The sequence below is a fragment of the Phacochoerus africanus genome, chromosome 15 (genome assembly GCF_016906955.1).
Source record: "Phacochoerus africanus isolate WHEZ1 chromosome 15, ROS_Pafr_v1, whole genome shotgun sequence".
NCBI lineage: Eukaryota > Metazoa > Chordata > Mammalia > Artiodactyla > Suidae > Phacochoerus > Phacochoerus africanus.
The window spans coordinates 98,722,123-98,739,911 of NC_062558.1; the positions used below are offsets into that span (position 1 = coordinate 98,722,123).

General features: G+C 38.5%; 1 protein-coding gene across 1 annotated transcript in view; it reads right to left on the reverse strand.

The window, feature by feature from the left end:
* Positions 1–17,789, reverse strand: part of PRKG1 (protein kinase cGMP-dependent 1) — a 1,143,802-nt gene that overhangs the window by 520,291 nt on the left and 605,722 nt on the right. The gene's annotated exons all lie outside the window — the stretch shown is intronic.

Genomic DNA, 17,789 nt, shown 5'->3' on the forward strand with positions numbered 1-17,789 from the left:
TTTCATACTTTACAGAAAGCAATGTAATTGACAAAAACTGTCCTACCTTTACTTTAGGGGAGATCAACAGAGAGAGGAAACCGGAAGTCAAGAAATAAAGCACCAGTTTTAACTCCATCTTAAATCCATGTGATTTGTGAGTACAAATGTAATACTGATCTCTGTAAGGGATGTCAAAGCAGTAGGATGCTTAACCACAGCCCGAGATAAAGCCCTGGCATTTCCCAGCTCCTAACAGTAGTGTGGGGGTTATTAACAGGCTCACCTATCACTGTCAGAATAGCATCTGGGTGGTCCCTTTGCCTACTTGCAATGCCCTGTTTGTATCTAACTCTGGACTTTGCCCTGTTCCTTCCCTCTGCTTGTAATACTCTTGATCTCATCTTTACCTAGATAACTCATCCACACTTGGGTTTTTGTTTCTTTGTTTTTGGTGTGACTTTTTTTTGCTTCATCTGAGACATGTGGAAGTTCCCAGGACAGGGATCACACCCATGCCATAGCAGCACCCCAAGCCACAGCACCTCCCCAAGCCACAGGAGTGACAATGGCAGATCCTTAACCCACTGAGCCACCAGGGAACTCCTTTGTGACACTCTGAAGAACCAATAGTAATAGCCCTTGAACTTCTCATGTTCTGGCAGTCATCACACTTGATGAATAGTTCTTGGTTATTTTCCAGCTTTCCTGCTAGACTCATAGTTCCTTGAAGGTGGGAACTAGAGTGATGTATTTATTATCTCCCCTCTAGGATGGAACCATCACCTCAGAATAGGGTATGAGGCAGGACAGTTAAATCTTGGACTATTTATTCAAGAAATATTTAGAAAGTATTTTTACAATTTACTTTCAAGAAATAAGCTCCTTAATGGAAGACAGTTAATCACAAGATGAATGTCTCAATGTGCTGTTCATAGTAATATCCAAGAATTTGCTGTTATTATGTCCCAGGAACAAAAACTTAAAATTCACAGGATACTTTTAGTCTCCATTTCATCGTTTCCACTGCTATAATCTGAATGTCTACTACTGTTTTTTTTTAATAATTTTATTTTTATTTTTTCCCAATTTTATTTAAGATACAGTTGACAAATAACATCGTATTAGTTTCAGATGTACAAAATAATGGTTGTGCAATATGCCACAACAGGCTATTGCGTGTTTGGTATTGGACCATGTCTTCTCCTTTTAACTTATTTTCAGCCTATTCATTTCTAATGAAACACCTGGAAAAACAGGTGTTTGAGCTACCTGCTAACCAAATGTAACTGTGAATTCTTCTACTTTATCATATTTTAAAAAAAGAAAAGCATAAATAGAAATTTCATCAATCAGAATTCTTTGAAAGGGCAGCTTTCTTCCCTCTTTGAACCCTTAACCTATTGGAGCAAATCAGAAAAATAACCTGAGAAATCCTACATTTCCACGTTGCTATTTACCTAATGTTAATGCTCCTATAAAGTATAAATTATCCTTTATCCACAAGTTCTTTTTAAGCTTGCAGTATTATTCCTTTTTTTTTTTTTTGGCTGTGCCCCCAACATGCAGAAGTTTCTGGGGCCAGGGATTGAACCTGTGCCACATCAGTGACTTGAGCCACAGCAGGGACAACACTGGATCCTTAACCTGCTGAGCCACCAGGGAACTCCAAGCTGTGGTATTATTAACTGCAAACAATATTTTATGAGAAACAACAACACAAAACACAAAACACAAAACAAAAACTCCATTTTTATAATGTACGTCAACAGGAAAACAGAATTTTGTATCCAGGCAGCTTTTTCTGGAGCAAGTCCATTCTGTTTACTGAGGACTATCTTATTAAATATGCTTCCCCTGACACTGGGAGAGGATCCTTGTCCTTTTAAAGAAGAAAAGCTATATAAGTAGGTGAGCAAAGAGAACAGCTTGCTGAATAATGCAGTTTTTAGTATTAACAACGGAACAGCTATATCCATACTGATTCTAATAGTTCACATAGCGCTTGTTACCCTGGCAACCCAATGAATGATAGCAATTACAGGGAAACACATGTTGCACTTGTTTCAATACATCCTATTATAGCTAGGGCCTGGAAACTAGGGAGGCTCATCTGTATGCTCAGTCTGGGGATGCTGGATTATCCAAGCAAGTGGCCTGGAAACCTGTTTCCAAGAGATATACGAGTGAAATGTTTAAAAAGATTTGGGGTAGATGTTTAGGTCCTAGAACACCAGAGATCTCCCAGAAATCTTGGGGTATATGAATGTCCAGATACTTCATCTCAGTTTTGAAAAGTGGCCTCGAGAATGGTAGGGAATTTCAGGTTTAATTTTAAGGTGAAGCCTCTCAAATGTCCAGGGCAATCGCCAGAAACCAGGGATAATGGTTTGTAAACTAGAAGAGGTAGTTTACTGCTTGACAATGTAACAAAATGTTTAATTACTTGTGAGAGGCTAATCCTCATCTGCTCTCCATGGGGTGGGAGATAGGAACTGATAAGAAGCAAGCAGTAGGAACAGAAGGTGGTGGAAGAGAAACAGTGAAATGTCTAATTTCAACAGAAGTGGAGAGATATCAGGGCCCATCAGGCTGCAAACCAAAAGAGAGCTATGATGAGACATGCTCAACATTCACAAGGCAAAGCCTCAGCCTTCGTGGGAAGTGAGGTTTGGGAAGAGGAGAAGAAATCTCTTCGGCTTCCCAATAATCCCAGGCAATGTGAGCTTCCAAGACTCACCTTGTCTAACAACAAGACTGCAAGATTGCAAATTCCTGGAAAAGGAAAGGACACACAAGTGTATACAAAAACAACTATACTTTCAGTGATTATCATTAAAGGTAATACGCATAGTCATGCATTTTCTAAGGAAAATTTCAAACATTTTTCTCATTCTGATTTTCCAAATCAGGGCTCTTGACATCATCCCCTCAGAGACAAAGCAAGGTGTGTCCAGGTGAGATGAACACAAGGGCAATTCTTCCTCTTCCTTTAGGTGGGAGGGGAAGTCAACAGGATAGAAGATCCAATAGTAGTAACTATAATAGCAATAATGATAATAACATTGCTATTATTAACACACTTTTTCTAATGTGGTCCTTGTAAATTTACATTTTTGGCTACTAAATCACTCACCCCATGAGCAGTTACATTTCAGAACGTAAAAATACCCTCCACATGAGTATATCCCGTCCATGAACTCAAATGGACTGTGTCTCCAAGTGAAGTCTATAGGCCACTAAGGGCTTGATTCCAGATGTTCACTCCAAATGCAGATGCCAGGGCTCTTTTCCCAGAGTTTGTGCTTTAATGTTCCTATAGGGGACCCAGGAAATCTGTAATGTAGTGAGTTCAAACAAGGACTGCTGATAGATGCTAATTTGATTGAGAATCTTTTTGTTTTAAAATCTATGAAGCCTGACAAACACTAGAAAAGTGAACTCTAAGTTGTACTTAGTGAAATACTTTTGTCAGCAGAGGGGATGAAGCACACAGAGTAGATGAAGTCCAACAGTGTAAAAAAAAAAAAAGTTGAAAACAAATACACTCTATTATCCTGTTCTCTAGTTTTCTTATTCATAGAAGATTGAAATTATTTGTTTCATAGATATGCTTTAAGAAATGCCTTATAAACATATGACAGCTCATATAGTTGTATGAGCAGAAGGAGAGGGGTAAAAAGAGAATGGGGATGTACGATAACATTGGCCTGTCATTTGCTCTTTTTCACTAAAATATATTATAGTTGATGTTTCCATATGTGCACATATAGATGTTCCTCATTTTTGAAACAATTGCACATAATTCCATAAATGACAATATATTTTTTAAAATAGACAGCTATAATAAATGTAATTCATCTAATTCATTGCTGATATATATGTTGTTTCTGGCATTTGTGACTACAAGCAATGATGCCTCCCAACATTTCAGAACTACTGATCCAAATAATAATAAGGATAAGGATGGTTCAGTCTTTCACTGACTACAGGAAGGAGTCCTGATAATTATTAGTGTATCTGCCATTCTCTTACATACAGTAGCACACCGCAATTTCACTGTTAGTGCCTAGAGCATTCTTCTACATTTTAATGTGATTTTTTTGCCTTCTAAGAAATCTTTCTTCTGCCTTTCAAGAGATAAGAGAAAAACCCATTTCTCTCCTAAAACTCTACCCATTTTGATGACCCTCTTCTTTTCATCAGACTCTCTTTGTCTTGAATGTGTTTTAATCTTCCACTTGATTGAGGGTCACCGCAGAAGGGTAACCCATGCTCTCTCATGGTGTATACATGGGTTTGCTGGCCACTCTTCTCTGTGCAAAGAAATCTAGACATCCTATATGATAAATGGAAGAAATAAAAATAATAGTGTACACAGCTCTATTGGGTTTAAGTGGCTGTCTTTCAGCTTCTAAACATAATTGGGAATTCCAAATAAGATTTGGATGTCTTTTTCTAAAGAGACATTGGAAGCTGTATAATAATGTTGCTGTACTGCACAAATAATAGACTGACCCAATAGTTGCATTACATAAATCCATATGAGCCTGAGGTATACATAATGTTTTAGAGTCTGCAGAACACTTTCATATTTATCATCCTAGTTTTAAATCTAGAAAATATTCAATCTATTTTAACACCCTATTTATAAATAATGCCTTCTGAACTTCCAAACGTGAAATGCACAATTTTAAGTGTTTCTATTTAGCAGAAACTCATATATATCTTACTCCACATATATTTCTTTCTTCAGAGTGACAGTTGCAATGTGAAACAGCTTAAATTAGGAGCCATCTCTGTTTTACTATTCTCCTCTGTGAAATAATTTAGGGTTTCTAGGCACTCTGGTTTTATAAGTAAGCAGCCACAAAAGATTAGAAAAGAATTCAGCACAATGAATTTTCTTGGCAAAATAATATATTAGCTAAATGTCTATTAAATCACCTGTGCCACCGGCAGCTGGTTTTATGCTATACATTAAATGACAAAATAAGTCTTTGTGGGTATTTTTCAATATTCTGTCATGTGGTTATAGATTTTAGAGTTTCTTCCTGTCAGTTTTATGCTGCATTTCTTTACAAAACTGACAGGCAGCTGACAAGGCAAGAAAAGTTAGAAATATGTGGCTGGTGGTGAAATTAACAGAATTTTTCCCTTGGGGGAATATAACATTTTTTCCAAGTGCAGAAAAATAAGTCCGAATCTTCAGGAATAAACTACTTCTCTTAGTCAAACTGCCTGGAGTCAATCTATTACTTTCTATAAGCAAATGATCTAGCCTATCTGTAACTATCTAGATAACTAAGGGTGCCTCAGTTTCCTCAGTCACTGAAAAAAATTCAGAAGGTCACTGTGGAGGTTAAATGAGTAATTATGTATAAAGTACTTAGTACAGTGCATGGTATTATAATTGCAATAATAATAGCTTGGACTTATATTGTTCCAGGATGAATATTAAATAGTGCTCTAGGGTCTTTTTTTTTTTTTTTGCTTTCTTTTCTTTTTTTTTGCTCTTTAGGGCTGCACCTATGGCATATGGAAGTTCCCAGGCTAGGGGTCGAATCAGAGCTGCAGCAACCACAGCCACAGCAATGCAGAATCAGAGCTATGTCTGCAACCTACACCACAGCTCACGTCGATGCTGGATTTCCGACCCACCCACTGAGCAAGGCCAGGGATCAAACTGCAACCTCATGGATACTAGTCAGATTCATTTCTGCTGCACCACAATGGGAACTCCTAGAGTCTACCTTTCTAAAAAGACACCTGGAGTTGTATAACGATGCTGCTATATATTAAACCCTTAGTTTTCCAAATAATATTGTGAGTAAGCATTCACAGTTGACAGTAATTTTAATACATATCTGGAAATGGAAAGACTATTTAGAGAGAAAAGAAGACTATAAACCTATTGCTGTCATGGTTTATCATGATCTTTGCCATCCCAGATCTATTTACTAAAATGTTTACTTCTATCTTCACTCACAACTCACTCTTCTTCCAAGTTAACTTTTACGACAACTCATTTCACTCAACCACCCACAGTTACTGACAGCTTCCTCCCACATGAAGAAAAAGCGCTGATGACTTCTCAAGGATGAAGACAAAAAAACTTTGCGGTAAGTGATCAGAACTGCCTAGGAGCCACCAGGAGGGAAACCAAAGGGAAGGCAACTTCATTTTGTTTCTCATGGGGTTGTTCTTTCCAGGAGCAAAGGACTCGTTCTACTTACACAATAGGAAACATACACTTACACTATGAGTCAAAGAAGGAGGTTGGAAAGTAATGAACAGGGTGGATAGCAACTACAGAAAGAAGAATTAAAAAAAAAAAAAATGGGGAGGGGAGTTCCTAATCCTAATGAAAGTGATGAATCCTAAACAGCTGGGGTTCAATTCCTGATCTAGGAACTGAGATTCCCACAGTAAGCTGCTGCACACCATGGCTACAAAAAAAGGGGGGGGGGATATAGTATGTGAATAAGATAGGTCATCTAAGGAAGATCAAATGATATAACCAGTTACTAAGCCTGAGCCCCACAAAAACAGGACAATATGTCAAGGCATCAACAGAGGCTTGATACTATTGTCCCTGGTTAGTAAGTTATTAGGATGTTTCACTTGTGAACACAAAGTCATAGTCAAAGGTAAAATCATATTTGTACCATTTTCTCAAAGTACAAGTAATATTTGAATTTAGTTGCAATACTTAATTTAACTAAGAATTAAGTTTGGTTATACTTTATTTTTTATTTTTTTGGAGCATTAGGGCTGCCAGTTATTACAGGCTTCAAATAAATGCAATCAGTGATAAGTAATATAATATGATATTTTATATATTAAATACACACACACACACACACACACATACAGAGCCCTAGGATGGTAAAGAGAAATAACACTCCTTTTCTTAGTAATAAAGGGAAAATTTCCTTTTCATCTTCTACCTCAGCAAAAGGGTCAGAGGGTAAACAGTAGTTATATTTTCACTTTCTACATACCTCTCAGGAAAGCAAACAAATCAAAAATGCATTTGGAAACTGTCTGCTCATATTCTGTATTCTTTATCTTGTCTGACAAAACGGAAACTCCTTGCAGGCACAGCTGTTCTGCTGCAAATTTGAATCTGAACACCATAAATCCTCAGGAAAAGTTCCAAGAGAAAAGCTCATAAAACTTTCTAGTGAAAAGTTCGATTAAAGCAGGAGTCACATTTCAGTTCACATTTAACCACCCCCCCTGCCCCCCCCCCCCGCTATTGTCAGAATCAGTGCCTACCTTCCCTTCCCCACAGTACATGCTCTGTAAGTATTTACAGAATAGAGGCTAAGTCAATTTTTGCTGCATAATAAATAATAGTATTCTAAAGAGTCATCAGGCCTTTGCTGATCTGAAATGTGTGAGACAAGTTTCCTTCCTATGGGAGATGCATATTTTTTCCTGCCCTCCCCCCTTCTCCCCACCCCATCTGCAGACACCTGTTTTCAGGAGCATTTCTTGGAGCCTGGCCTCCCTGTGGAAATCCTGCAGGTGAGAATGAGCGCCTGCAACAATTGCTCCATCCTGGGACCTTGGCAGCAGACTCCAGGCCACTATACTGGCAGAGAAACACCTGCCCTTTCTTTTTTTCTCCCTGCAGGTATCAGCTTCTCTTTCCTGCACCCCTAGTGGGCTGTGGCCTAACACACACAATTCCATTTTCAGAGCTAACAAAAGACTGAGCTCCAGAGGAATAGGTCATTGGCACTTCCCTGTCTCCCCGCAGGCACTGGCTTTGTTCCCCAGAGCCAGGAGGGACCTGGTGAACACCTGGAGGTGAGTGAGAGGAACGCCTCTCCCTGTAGGCTGTGCGAGAAAGCGTGCACAGCTATTTCAAGGTAAATGTTAGACAATGGTGATTTGATGATGAATGGAAGAACTGTTACAGTTTATTATTGTACCATTAAACTGCCAGCAATAGAATTATCAATATGTTTACATGAAGAATGGAAACATTGCGTATTTTAAAATGTCTACTCTCAGTCTTCAAGAAAGTCGAACATCATGTGTAAGTGTGAGCTTTCTGAAGACGGTGAATGAGTGGCCAAGTATTTCTTCACTGTTTTATCCCAGACCATTTCTCCATCTATAAATCAATATATTAAAGTTTCTATAAGTACGTACTTTTGGAACTAACATTTCATTCTGGCAGAGACAGTGAGGATAATGTAGAGAAATGTGGAACAACCCTCCCCAGTGGGAGCCACATTATCAGGGACCTCTTTGTGCTAGCAAATAAGGGAGGTTACCTCCTGGAACCAAAAGGGTCTGTGGGGTCCCTCCCACTCCAGCTGATTCCTGGGCCCCCGCATAGTCTTTAAATTAGAGTCTTGTTATCACCCCAGATCCAATCCGTTTTTCCATATTGTACTGAACCATGGATAGACATCAGGGGAGAGCTAACCTCCCCCTCCCAGGAAGCTGGGGTCAGGATCCAGAGAAACAAATCATCCTCTTTGTTTCTGTAGTTCTGTAGAAAGTAAATCAAAAGACTGCGAAAGAGCCCCTTAAACGCCAGTGGACTGGGCAGAAAATTCTAGCAATCTAGTTATTCAAGCAGAGGAGAGAGGGAAGAAGAAAAAGAGAGAGGGAGAAACAGAGAGAGAGAGAAAGAGAGAAGAAATATGGGAATAGAGCATCTGAATGTGTTACAATTGTCTGTTCTTTCTTTTCCAGAAGATGAATGCAGTACTGCATGTTATGGGCTAAATTGTGCCCCCCACCCACCCACACACACACTCATATGTTGAATTTTCTACTGAAGCCCTAATCTCCAATGTGACTTATTTAGAGATAAGACCTTTTAATGAGGTAATTACAGTGAAGTGAAATATAAAGGTGGGGTCTAATCCAATATGACTTCTGCTTTTCTAAGAAATGAAAGAAATTCCAGGGATCTGCACTCACAAAGGAAAGGCCCTGTGAGGATACAGCTAGAAAGTGGCCATCTGCAAGGAAAGGACAGAGGCCTCCGGAGAGGCCTTTGGAGAAAGCAAATGTACCAGCATCTTGGACTTCCAGCCTCTAGAACTTTGAGAAGGTAAAATCTGGTTGTTGAAGCCACCCAATCTGTAGGATTTTGTTAGGGCAGCCCAAGGAGACAAATGTACTGCTTGCAGGTTCTGAGAGATAACAATGTAGCATTAAAAATACCATCCCTGGAGTTCCCCTAGAAGCTCAGTGGTAACAAAACCAACTAGTATCCATGAGGATGCAGGTTTGATCCCTGGCCTCGCTCAGTGGGTTAAGGATCCAGGATTGCTGTGAACTGTGGTGTAGGTTACAGACACAGCTTAGATCTGGTGTTGCTGTTGCTATGGTGTAGGCCGGCAGCAACAGCTCCAATTCGACCCCTAGCCTGGGAACTTCCATATGCCACAGGTATGGCCCTGAAAAGACAAAAACAAAAACAAAAACAAAACCCAAAAAACCTCCCCTGCTTTTTCTTACCGCGGTTAGAGCTGGTTTTTCTGCCTGTACCAAGAAGAACTAGTTACCACATTCCTATAAACATTGAATTTTACACTTTTATCTAATGTCTGACCCTGGGGAATCTAACTATTTGATGGCAAATTTGAACCGACACACTGAAGCAAAGTTTTTCAAGGATCATTCAAATGTGATAATAAATCCAAAATACATTCTGTCACACCAGTTTTTGTGTTGTTGTCTTTAATAATCTGAGCCCCAGTCAAATATTTCAGAGAGGCTACTTTCCTGTAACTTGGTATAAAGATAGGCTTGCTCTCCAGGCTCACTGAGCCTCTGAAGAGAAATAACAGCCTCCCTTCTAAAGTGAACGGCAGTTCAGACATTTCTCTGAAGTTAGGTATTGGATTGTTCTGGTCCCAGAAAAACAAGATTTGCAAGCTGTTCAACTTAAACAGGATGTCTTTATTCAGGACCCGACTTCAGGGCTTGTACTTTTCCGCAGTTTATGAGGACACTTCCTTCCTCTGTGTTCTTTTAGGTGACAGCCTGAAGCAAGCAAGAACAGGGAACTCTGCTTCTTCTCCAATTAGTTCTGCTTTTCCACGTTTGCATATGAGGCCTCTGTCTATCAGAGCAAGCTCAAAAGTAGCAGCACTAATAGAAACTGAACATGACTGCAAACTCAAATAGGTATCCCGTGGGCCTGACCAACATGGTATCCATTAAGCCTGGATCCTTCACTATCAAAGTTTAGGCAGACCCTTTTAATAAAAATGAATAAGTGGAATTTCAGCCAACTCAGTATTTGAGGAGTGTACTTTCTGATTGATTATAAGAACCCCGTGAGCACCAAAAATGATCACTGAATTTCTCATTGAAGTGTCCTATGGAACTAAGTCTAAAAATTACCTAGCTTCTACTACAGATCTACCACAAATTAAAATGGTAATATTCTCCAAAGTTGTCTTTGTACAGTTTTTAAAATAATATCATCTGATAACAGACCATTAGTTCATCCAGTCAAACCCTTTCAAAGATAAAAATGAAGATATAATTTAACCTCAATAAAAAAAATAAAAATATGGATGTAAAAATATATAGCATTAGACTAAAATTTGGATCTCTTTCCACTTAAGATGTGCTTCATCTGTTACAAGGGTAGATTAATAGTTATCATACAAAATAAATAATGATAAACATAAATTTTTAAAGTATTCCACACAAGAATTCAATGCAAGTGATGTTATTACCATTTAAGTGATGCCGAATTGAAAGCACAGAGAGGTGCAATAATTTGTCCAAGGCTACACAGAGACATACTGAACTAGGTAGCTGACTCAACCCTCTGATTAAAGTCTGTTCTTAGCCCCTTTTCAGAAGTGCTTAGAGAAGTTTGTATGGGGAAGTCTGAAGATCTAGTTCTCACTACAAGACAGGCGAGTAACTAGGCATCTGACCCTGCTCAAGTCCCTCATTTTCCCAAATCTTTGTCTTCTTCATCAATTAAAAAAAAATGTGGTTGTACTACATAGTCCTATCCAGGGAGAACATTTGGTTCTGTTCAATCTTGAGTCCTAGAATGGCATTTTTCACAGCAGGCCCAAATTCATGTAATCTTTATCTTGCCAATAAAAGTGATTTATCTCATGTATAAGTAAATGAACTTTGTTCCTTTGTATGTTGTTTTATATTAAATACATTTTAAAATTTGGAAAACATGTCATAGACCAATTTTATCTTAGGTTTGAGAAATTGGGGATCTTTCATTTTCTATGGAAAATACATCATTACCTATCTAATGGGTTTTTTTTAATGATTTTTAACTATAGCCATGCAAACTGAAAAAGGAAACATTTCCTCAATTGCTTCAGTCTTTATACCTTATAGTCTACCTGTCACTACAGCACTGATTGTGATGTCAAAATTGCAATTAGTGATACTCAGCGACAATCAGGAAAAAGGCCAAGGGAAACTGTGGCCAGCTCTCAATAACCAGTGATTACTGTTAAACAGTGAGTTTAAAATCAAGAAACCTGGTTTCAGGCTGTAACTTTGCTGTTTATTAGCTATGTATCCTTGGGAAATTCATTTAATGGAATCGTAATTTAAGAGCTTGAGTTGGGGGTGGTTGTTTGCTTTTTGCTTTTTAGGGCTGCACCCGTAGCATATAGAAGTTCCCAGGCCAGGGGTCAAATCTGAGCTGCAGCCTCCAACCTACGCCACAACAAGGGATCTGAGCCATGTCTGCGACCTAAACCATAGCTCATGGCAGTGCTAGATCCTTAACCAACTGAGCAAGGCCAGAGATCAAACCCATGTCCTCATGGATACTAGTTGGGTTCATCACCTGCTCAGCCACAACAGGAACTCCAAGAACTTGAATTCTTGAGTTAAATGATGTGTTCAAATCCTGGCTCTGCCAGTTAAGGTGGGCACACTAGTTAACTTCTCTGTGCCTCTGTTTCTTTGGCTATAAATTCAGACATTGTGATTGTCCTTCTCAAAGGGGTTGTTGAAAAGGTTAAATAAAATGCATTTTATAAAACATTTATCAGGGGGTATCCTTCCTATTAAGGGCTCAGAGTTGGATCTTAGGAATAGTATCTGTATTTTTATTAAGTCCCTTGCTAGATAAAGTTCAAGGTAACAGTTATTTAATTTTCTACATATTTAAAATAAGGATACAGTTTTTGTACTTCACATGACTGTTGTCAAGATCAGATGTCAGGGAGTTCTCCTTGTGGCACAGCAGAAACGAATCCAACTAGTATCCATGAGGATGAGGGTTCAATCCCTGGCCTCCTTCAGTGGGTCAGGGATCCGGTGTTGCCATGAGTTGTGGTGTAGTTTGCAGAGTTGGCTCGGATCTGCATTGTTGTTGCTGTGGTGTAGGCCAGCAGTTGTAGCTTGGATTCGACCTCTAGCCTAGGAACTTCCATATGCTCCTGGTGTGGCCCTAAAAAGCAAAAAAAAAAAAAAAAATCGAATGTGGGGACTGGACCTAAATAAAAGTATTTTGTAAGCTGACAGTATTAAATTACCATTTGGCTAACATACATAAACTGTTATTATAAGATGACTTATAATTATTTTTAAAATATTTACTCAGTATTTAGAATATACAAGACACTGGCCTAAGCAAGGAAGACTATAAAGCAGATGTGGGTTCTATGCTTAAGGGATAACACCAGAAAATCAATACCTCTAATTCAAGATAGAAGATAATAGGTGTCTAAATCCATACTCTAGTCTAAGTATCAAAAGGGATAATCCAAATACAAAAGATATCATGGAGAAGGATTGGATGAGGTTGTATTCTTAAATCTCTGCCACTGTTATTCTATGTTCATATTTCAGAAAGGTGGAAGAAAGCCTACTGACTCTTCAATCAAGTTTAGATTTATGAATCAGATCTTTAAAACCTTTGTACTTTGTCTCAAAAGACAATCCTCTATCACACAACCCACCAACTCTCTACTGGTTTCTTTTGAGGGCATCAAAAACACTGGATTCCAATTTCATGTCTTGGCTGTTCCAGTTCTTCTGTTCATACATACCAGATTATAACCCAGCCCTTAGGTCTCAGCTCCATCAGAAAATCTTCCTTAATGATATAGACCTTATCACTCTCTTCCGTACTTTATTTATATACCTATTTTATCAAATAATAACCTGGATGAATTATCACTGACCTAAAATAAAATGACAAGGGTCCTGGCAGCAGGTCCCATGCCACAGCTTCCCTGTTATGTAAAATGAAAAGTTTGTGGATTAGGTAACTCTAAGGTCACTTCTCATCATTTATTCAACAGATAATAAGTACTCATGTGTGATAAGCTCTATCCTAGGTGCTGAGGATACAGTGGTGAAGAAGTTTACCTATCATCCATCTATCTATCTATCTATCTATCTATCTATCTATCTATCTATCTATCTATCAATCTATCTATCAACATCTTTGCCTCCCTTTAGCTCAGTGGTTCTCAAATATTAACCTGCATCACCTAAATTGCCTGGTGAGCTTGTTAAAATTGTATGTATGTGTGCATGTGCACGCACACACACACACACACACACACATGAGTTCCTGATGTCCCAAACTTTGCATTTCTAAAGTGATGATCATGCTGCTGGTCCAGGGACCACCTAGAGAGCCTATTCTAGGGAATGCACATATTTTTTAACTGTTGCATTTATTACCAGGGCTTAGAATGTTTATGTAATAAAATAATAAATATAAGACAAAAAGGAGTCTCTTTCCCTGAATGATGTTATAGAAGAAAAAGTATAATTCTACTAAAAGGTAGAAGAGTTACTGTCATTATAAAGGTAAGATAAGAAATGGTTTATAGCCAGAGGAAAATGAACTTACTTCCAACTTAGAAGGAGGAGGAGGAAGATTAGGGAGAACTTCGTGGAGTATATTTGATCTATTCCATGAAGGACCCATACATTTATTTCTAAAAATGCCTGTCATGGCTAAAAATATTATTTGCACTTTCTTTGGAATTTGTCTAATTAATCCATGGTGAATCTTTCTTAAAGTCCTCAAAGTCATCAGAATCTTTATATAATGATGTAATGCTTGATATTTGGAAATAGCTAATCATCATATTTTTGCCAAGTCTTATCAGAAAGTTAAGTAATTTAATTGTATAACTGTGTTCTTAGTTGAAAACAAAGTATACCTTTGATTTAAAGCACTCATTTTCTATTATAACTTATAAATGGAGCCCTAAAACAATTTCAGAGCAGGAGTTTAAAAATCATTTTGAATACCAGAAGCCTCAATGGATTAAGTTTATGGTTTCTGAAGATGATTAGTTTGAAGAATGGCCCCCATTTGGCCATATGCCCTGATACATTTACTTAAAAATCACTCTGAGCGTTCCTGTCATGGCACAGTGGAATCGAATCCAACTAGTATCCATGAGGATGCAGGTTTGATCCCTGGCCTCACTCAGCAGGTTAGGGATCCGGGGTTTGCTGTGAGCTCTGCTGTAGGTCACAGACATGGCTCAGATCCCGTGTTGCTGTGGCTGTGGTGTAGGTGGTCAGCTACAGCTCCGATCCAACCCCTAGCTTGGGAACTTCCATATGTCACGGGTATGGCCTAAAAAGCAAAAAAAGAAATAAAAATAAATAAATAAATAAATAAATAAATATCACTCTAGTTAGTGTTGATATTTTAATTTATTGAAAGAATTGATATCTCAACATCAAAGACGCCACCTGCACTTTTCTTCAGATTGCATGCCACAATATGAAGTTTAAACATTATAGGAACAAAAAAAGCAGTTTGAAATGGAAGTTCTTTCAAGGTAGAGGTATGAAAAGTATGTGTTGGTAACAGAGAATATAGAGGTTCCTAAGAACTCCTGGTAATTTGGGGCCATTTGGTTAATAATATTTTGATGTTTTCTGGGCATTGAACTATGTGCTGGGTCACACTGGACCTCTACGAAGAAGGCCGTATCTAAACATTCTTCTAGTCTGGAATAGGGAAACTAAAAAGAACATACATGGCCTGTGACAAAAAGCACATTCACAGTTAGGGCTTCTCCCTTCTTGTTTGTCCTAAACCGCTTTAGCCACTCTGTTTGTCCATCCTTTGAGCCCATGGTATCTTCAGTAACGGATCAACTTGTACCAGCTATAGTAAGTCAGTTTTAAAATATAGTAGATCTTCTTTTGTAAGATCACCCATACTTTATACATTTTAGCAGAGTCTGCTAAACTTAGTCTGGCCTGATTCAAGTTTAAAAAATGAACACTTCAAGTCCTTTTGTTCAGATCAATAATTCCTAAAGTGGGGGTCCCCAGGAATTAACATCACCTGAGAACTTGTTAGAAATGCAAATTCTCCAGTCCCACCCCTGAAATACTGAATCTGAACTGGGGCAAGGAGATGTTGAGGCTCAGGAATCTGACTCAGCTAGCCATGGGTCTAGGTGGTCCTGATACATGCCAAAGTGTAAGGACCACTAGTTCAGATACTGTCAATAGTAGCAGGAAAGAAACTCAGGATCAGATAATCTGCACACATTGTTTATGAACTTTACAATTTATTCTAAAGCCTATTATCATCTACATGATTGCTACATTTAACACACACACAATTACACATGTAATTGATTTCTAAGTTGCTCTTGACAGAAAATGTGTCAAAAAGTCATGGCCATCTCAGCAAAGAGATGGTATGAAAAGGAGACAAATGAACCAAATGAACTTGTTTTCAGTTTTTCTGAAAGGATATATTCCTCAACTCCCCTCCACTCCTGCCCTACCTCAAATAAAAGAATCAGGGGGAAATAAAATTTACTAGCTATAAAAATACTTTATCACTTGTGGTTGCTGATATAAGTTATCATATATCTTGAATGGATAGCTATTAAAACCCTTAAATGAATAGCTACAAGCCTTGTGTCCTAGTTCTTTAAAGTAAGAGGCTGACTCCAGGAGATAATGACTAGGAAGTGTGAAGATGTAGAAACAAAGAATAGCTGTTAGGCTGGGTGACTGGTAACTATTAATTAATAGTTAATTAATTAGTCTTTTTAGGGCTGCAGCCAGGGCAAATGGAGGTTCCCAGGCTAGGGGTCAAATCAGAGCTATAGCTGCTGGCCTATACCATAGCCACAGCAATGCCAGATCCTTAACCCACTGAGCAAGGCCCGATATCAAACCTTCAGCCTCATGGATGCTAATCAGATTCCTTTCTGCTGAGCCACAATGAGAACTCCCCAAACTGGTAAAAATTTAGATGGTAAATCTGCCACATAGCAGAATCACCAAACTCACAATTCCCTGAAAGATATAGATAAAGGCCTGACACACAGGTCCCTAGGTTGTTTCTTTAGGAAGAATACATACACTCAGGTGGAGGATGGCAACTTCAGGCTAGGCAATTACCTCACCAACTACCAATCAGAAGAATGTCTGATCAGACTCTGCCCCTTGAACAATTACTCTAAGACTCTTCACTACCCTCTCCAGGGTGGGACACGATCTTGAAGGCATTAGCCAGCTGCTGCCCCCTTTGCCTGGCAAAGCAATAAAACTGTTCTTTTCTGCTTCATCCAAAACTCTGTCTCCAAGATTCAATTCAGTGCTGGTGTAGAGGCCAGGATTTGGCTACACTATGTCCAAGGTTATTTTAAAGAACTATTAACACACTTGAAGGTAGGAGTTCCTGTTGTCGCTCAGCAGGTTAAGAACCTGAGTAGTATCCGTGAAGATGCAGGTTCGATTTCTGGGTTCACCCAGCAGGTTAAAGGATCTGGCATTGCTGTGAGGTGTGGTGTAGGTTGCAAACAAGGTTCAGATATGGCGTTGCTGTGGCTGTGGTGCAGGCCTGCAGCTCCGGCTCCCAATCTACCCCTAGCCTGGGAACTTCCATATGCCACAGGTGTGGCCCTAAAATAAACAAATGAACAAAACACTTGGCAAGGTAAATGGATGCTTTGTAGCTAAACCCTCATACTCATTTTATATCTATGCATTGAACTATGATACCCAAGAGACATAACATTTTTTTTTTTGCTTTTTTTTTTGCTTTTTTCGGAGCCACACCTGTAGTATATGGAAGTTCCCAGGCTAGGGGTAGATTGGGAGCTGGAGCTGCCAGCCTACCACACAGCCACAGCAACAGCAATGCCAGATCTGAGTCGTGTCTGCCAACTATGCCACAGCTCATGGCAATGCCAGATCCCTAACACACGAAGAAAGGCCAGAGACTGAACTCACATCCTCGGGTTCATAATTGCTGAGCTACAACAGAAGTCCCTGTAACACAATTGTTTGATGAAGCAAAGTTTCATAATCCTCTCAAAAGGCACATATAGAATAAGATGATTCTCTGCTTAAGAGTTAATAAAGCTTAGGCTGAAACAATACAGTCCTCAGACATGCAACAATCTGTATAAGTAATTTTAATTTTTCTAAATAACCACATTTAAAAAATGGAGTGATACCTATGTTAAAATATATCTTATTTAATCTAATGCGTTAAAATATCACTTCAACATGGAAACAATAAAAAATATTTTTGTTTTTATAGTTTTCAAAATCTTGCACTCATTTTACAAGTATAGTACATATCAATTAGAATGCTAAATTTTAACCGAAAATAATTTTTAAATTTAATAAATTTTTATCATTATAAAAGCTCCCCTATCATAATAGAAGTGAAATCATTGCATCAGTTTATAATAATCAGAACCAATCTAAATGCCTCCCAGTATAAGAATGGTTAAATTTAATTTATACTCTGTAGCCAGAAATATTAATAGTAATACTGGTTAATGTTATTAATAAAAAATATTATCATGAATATA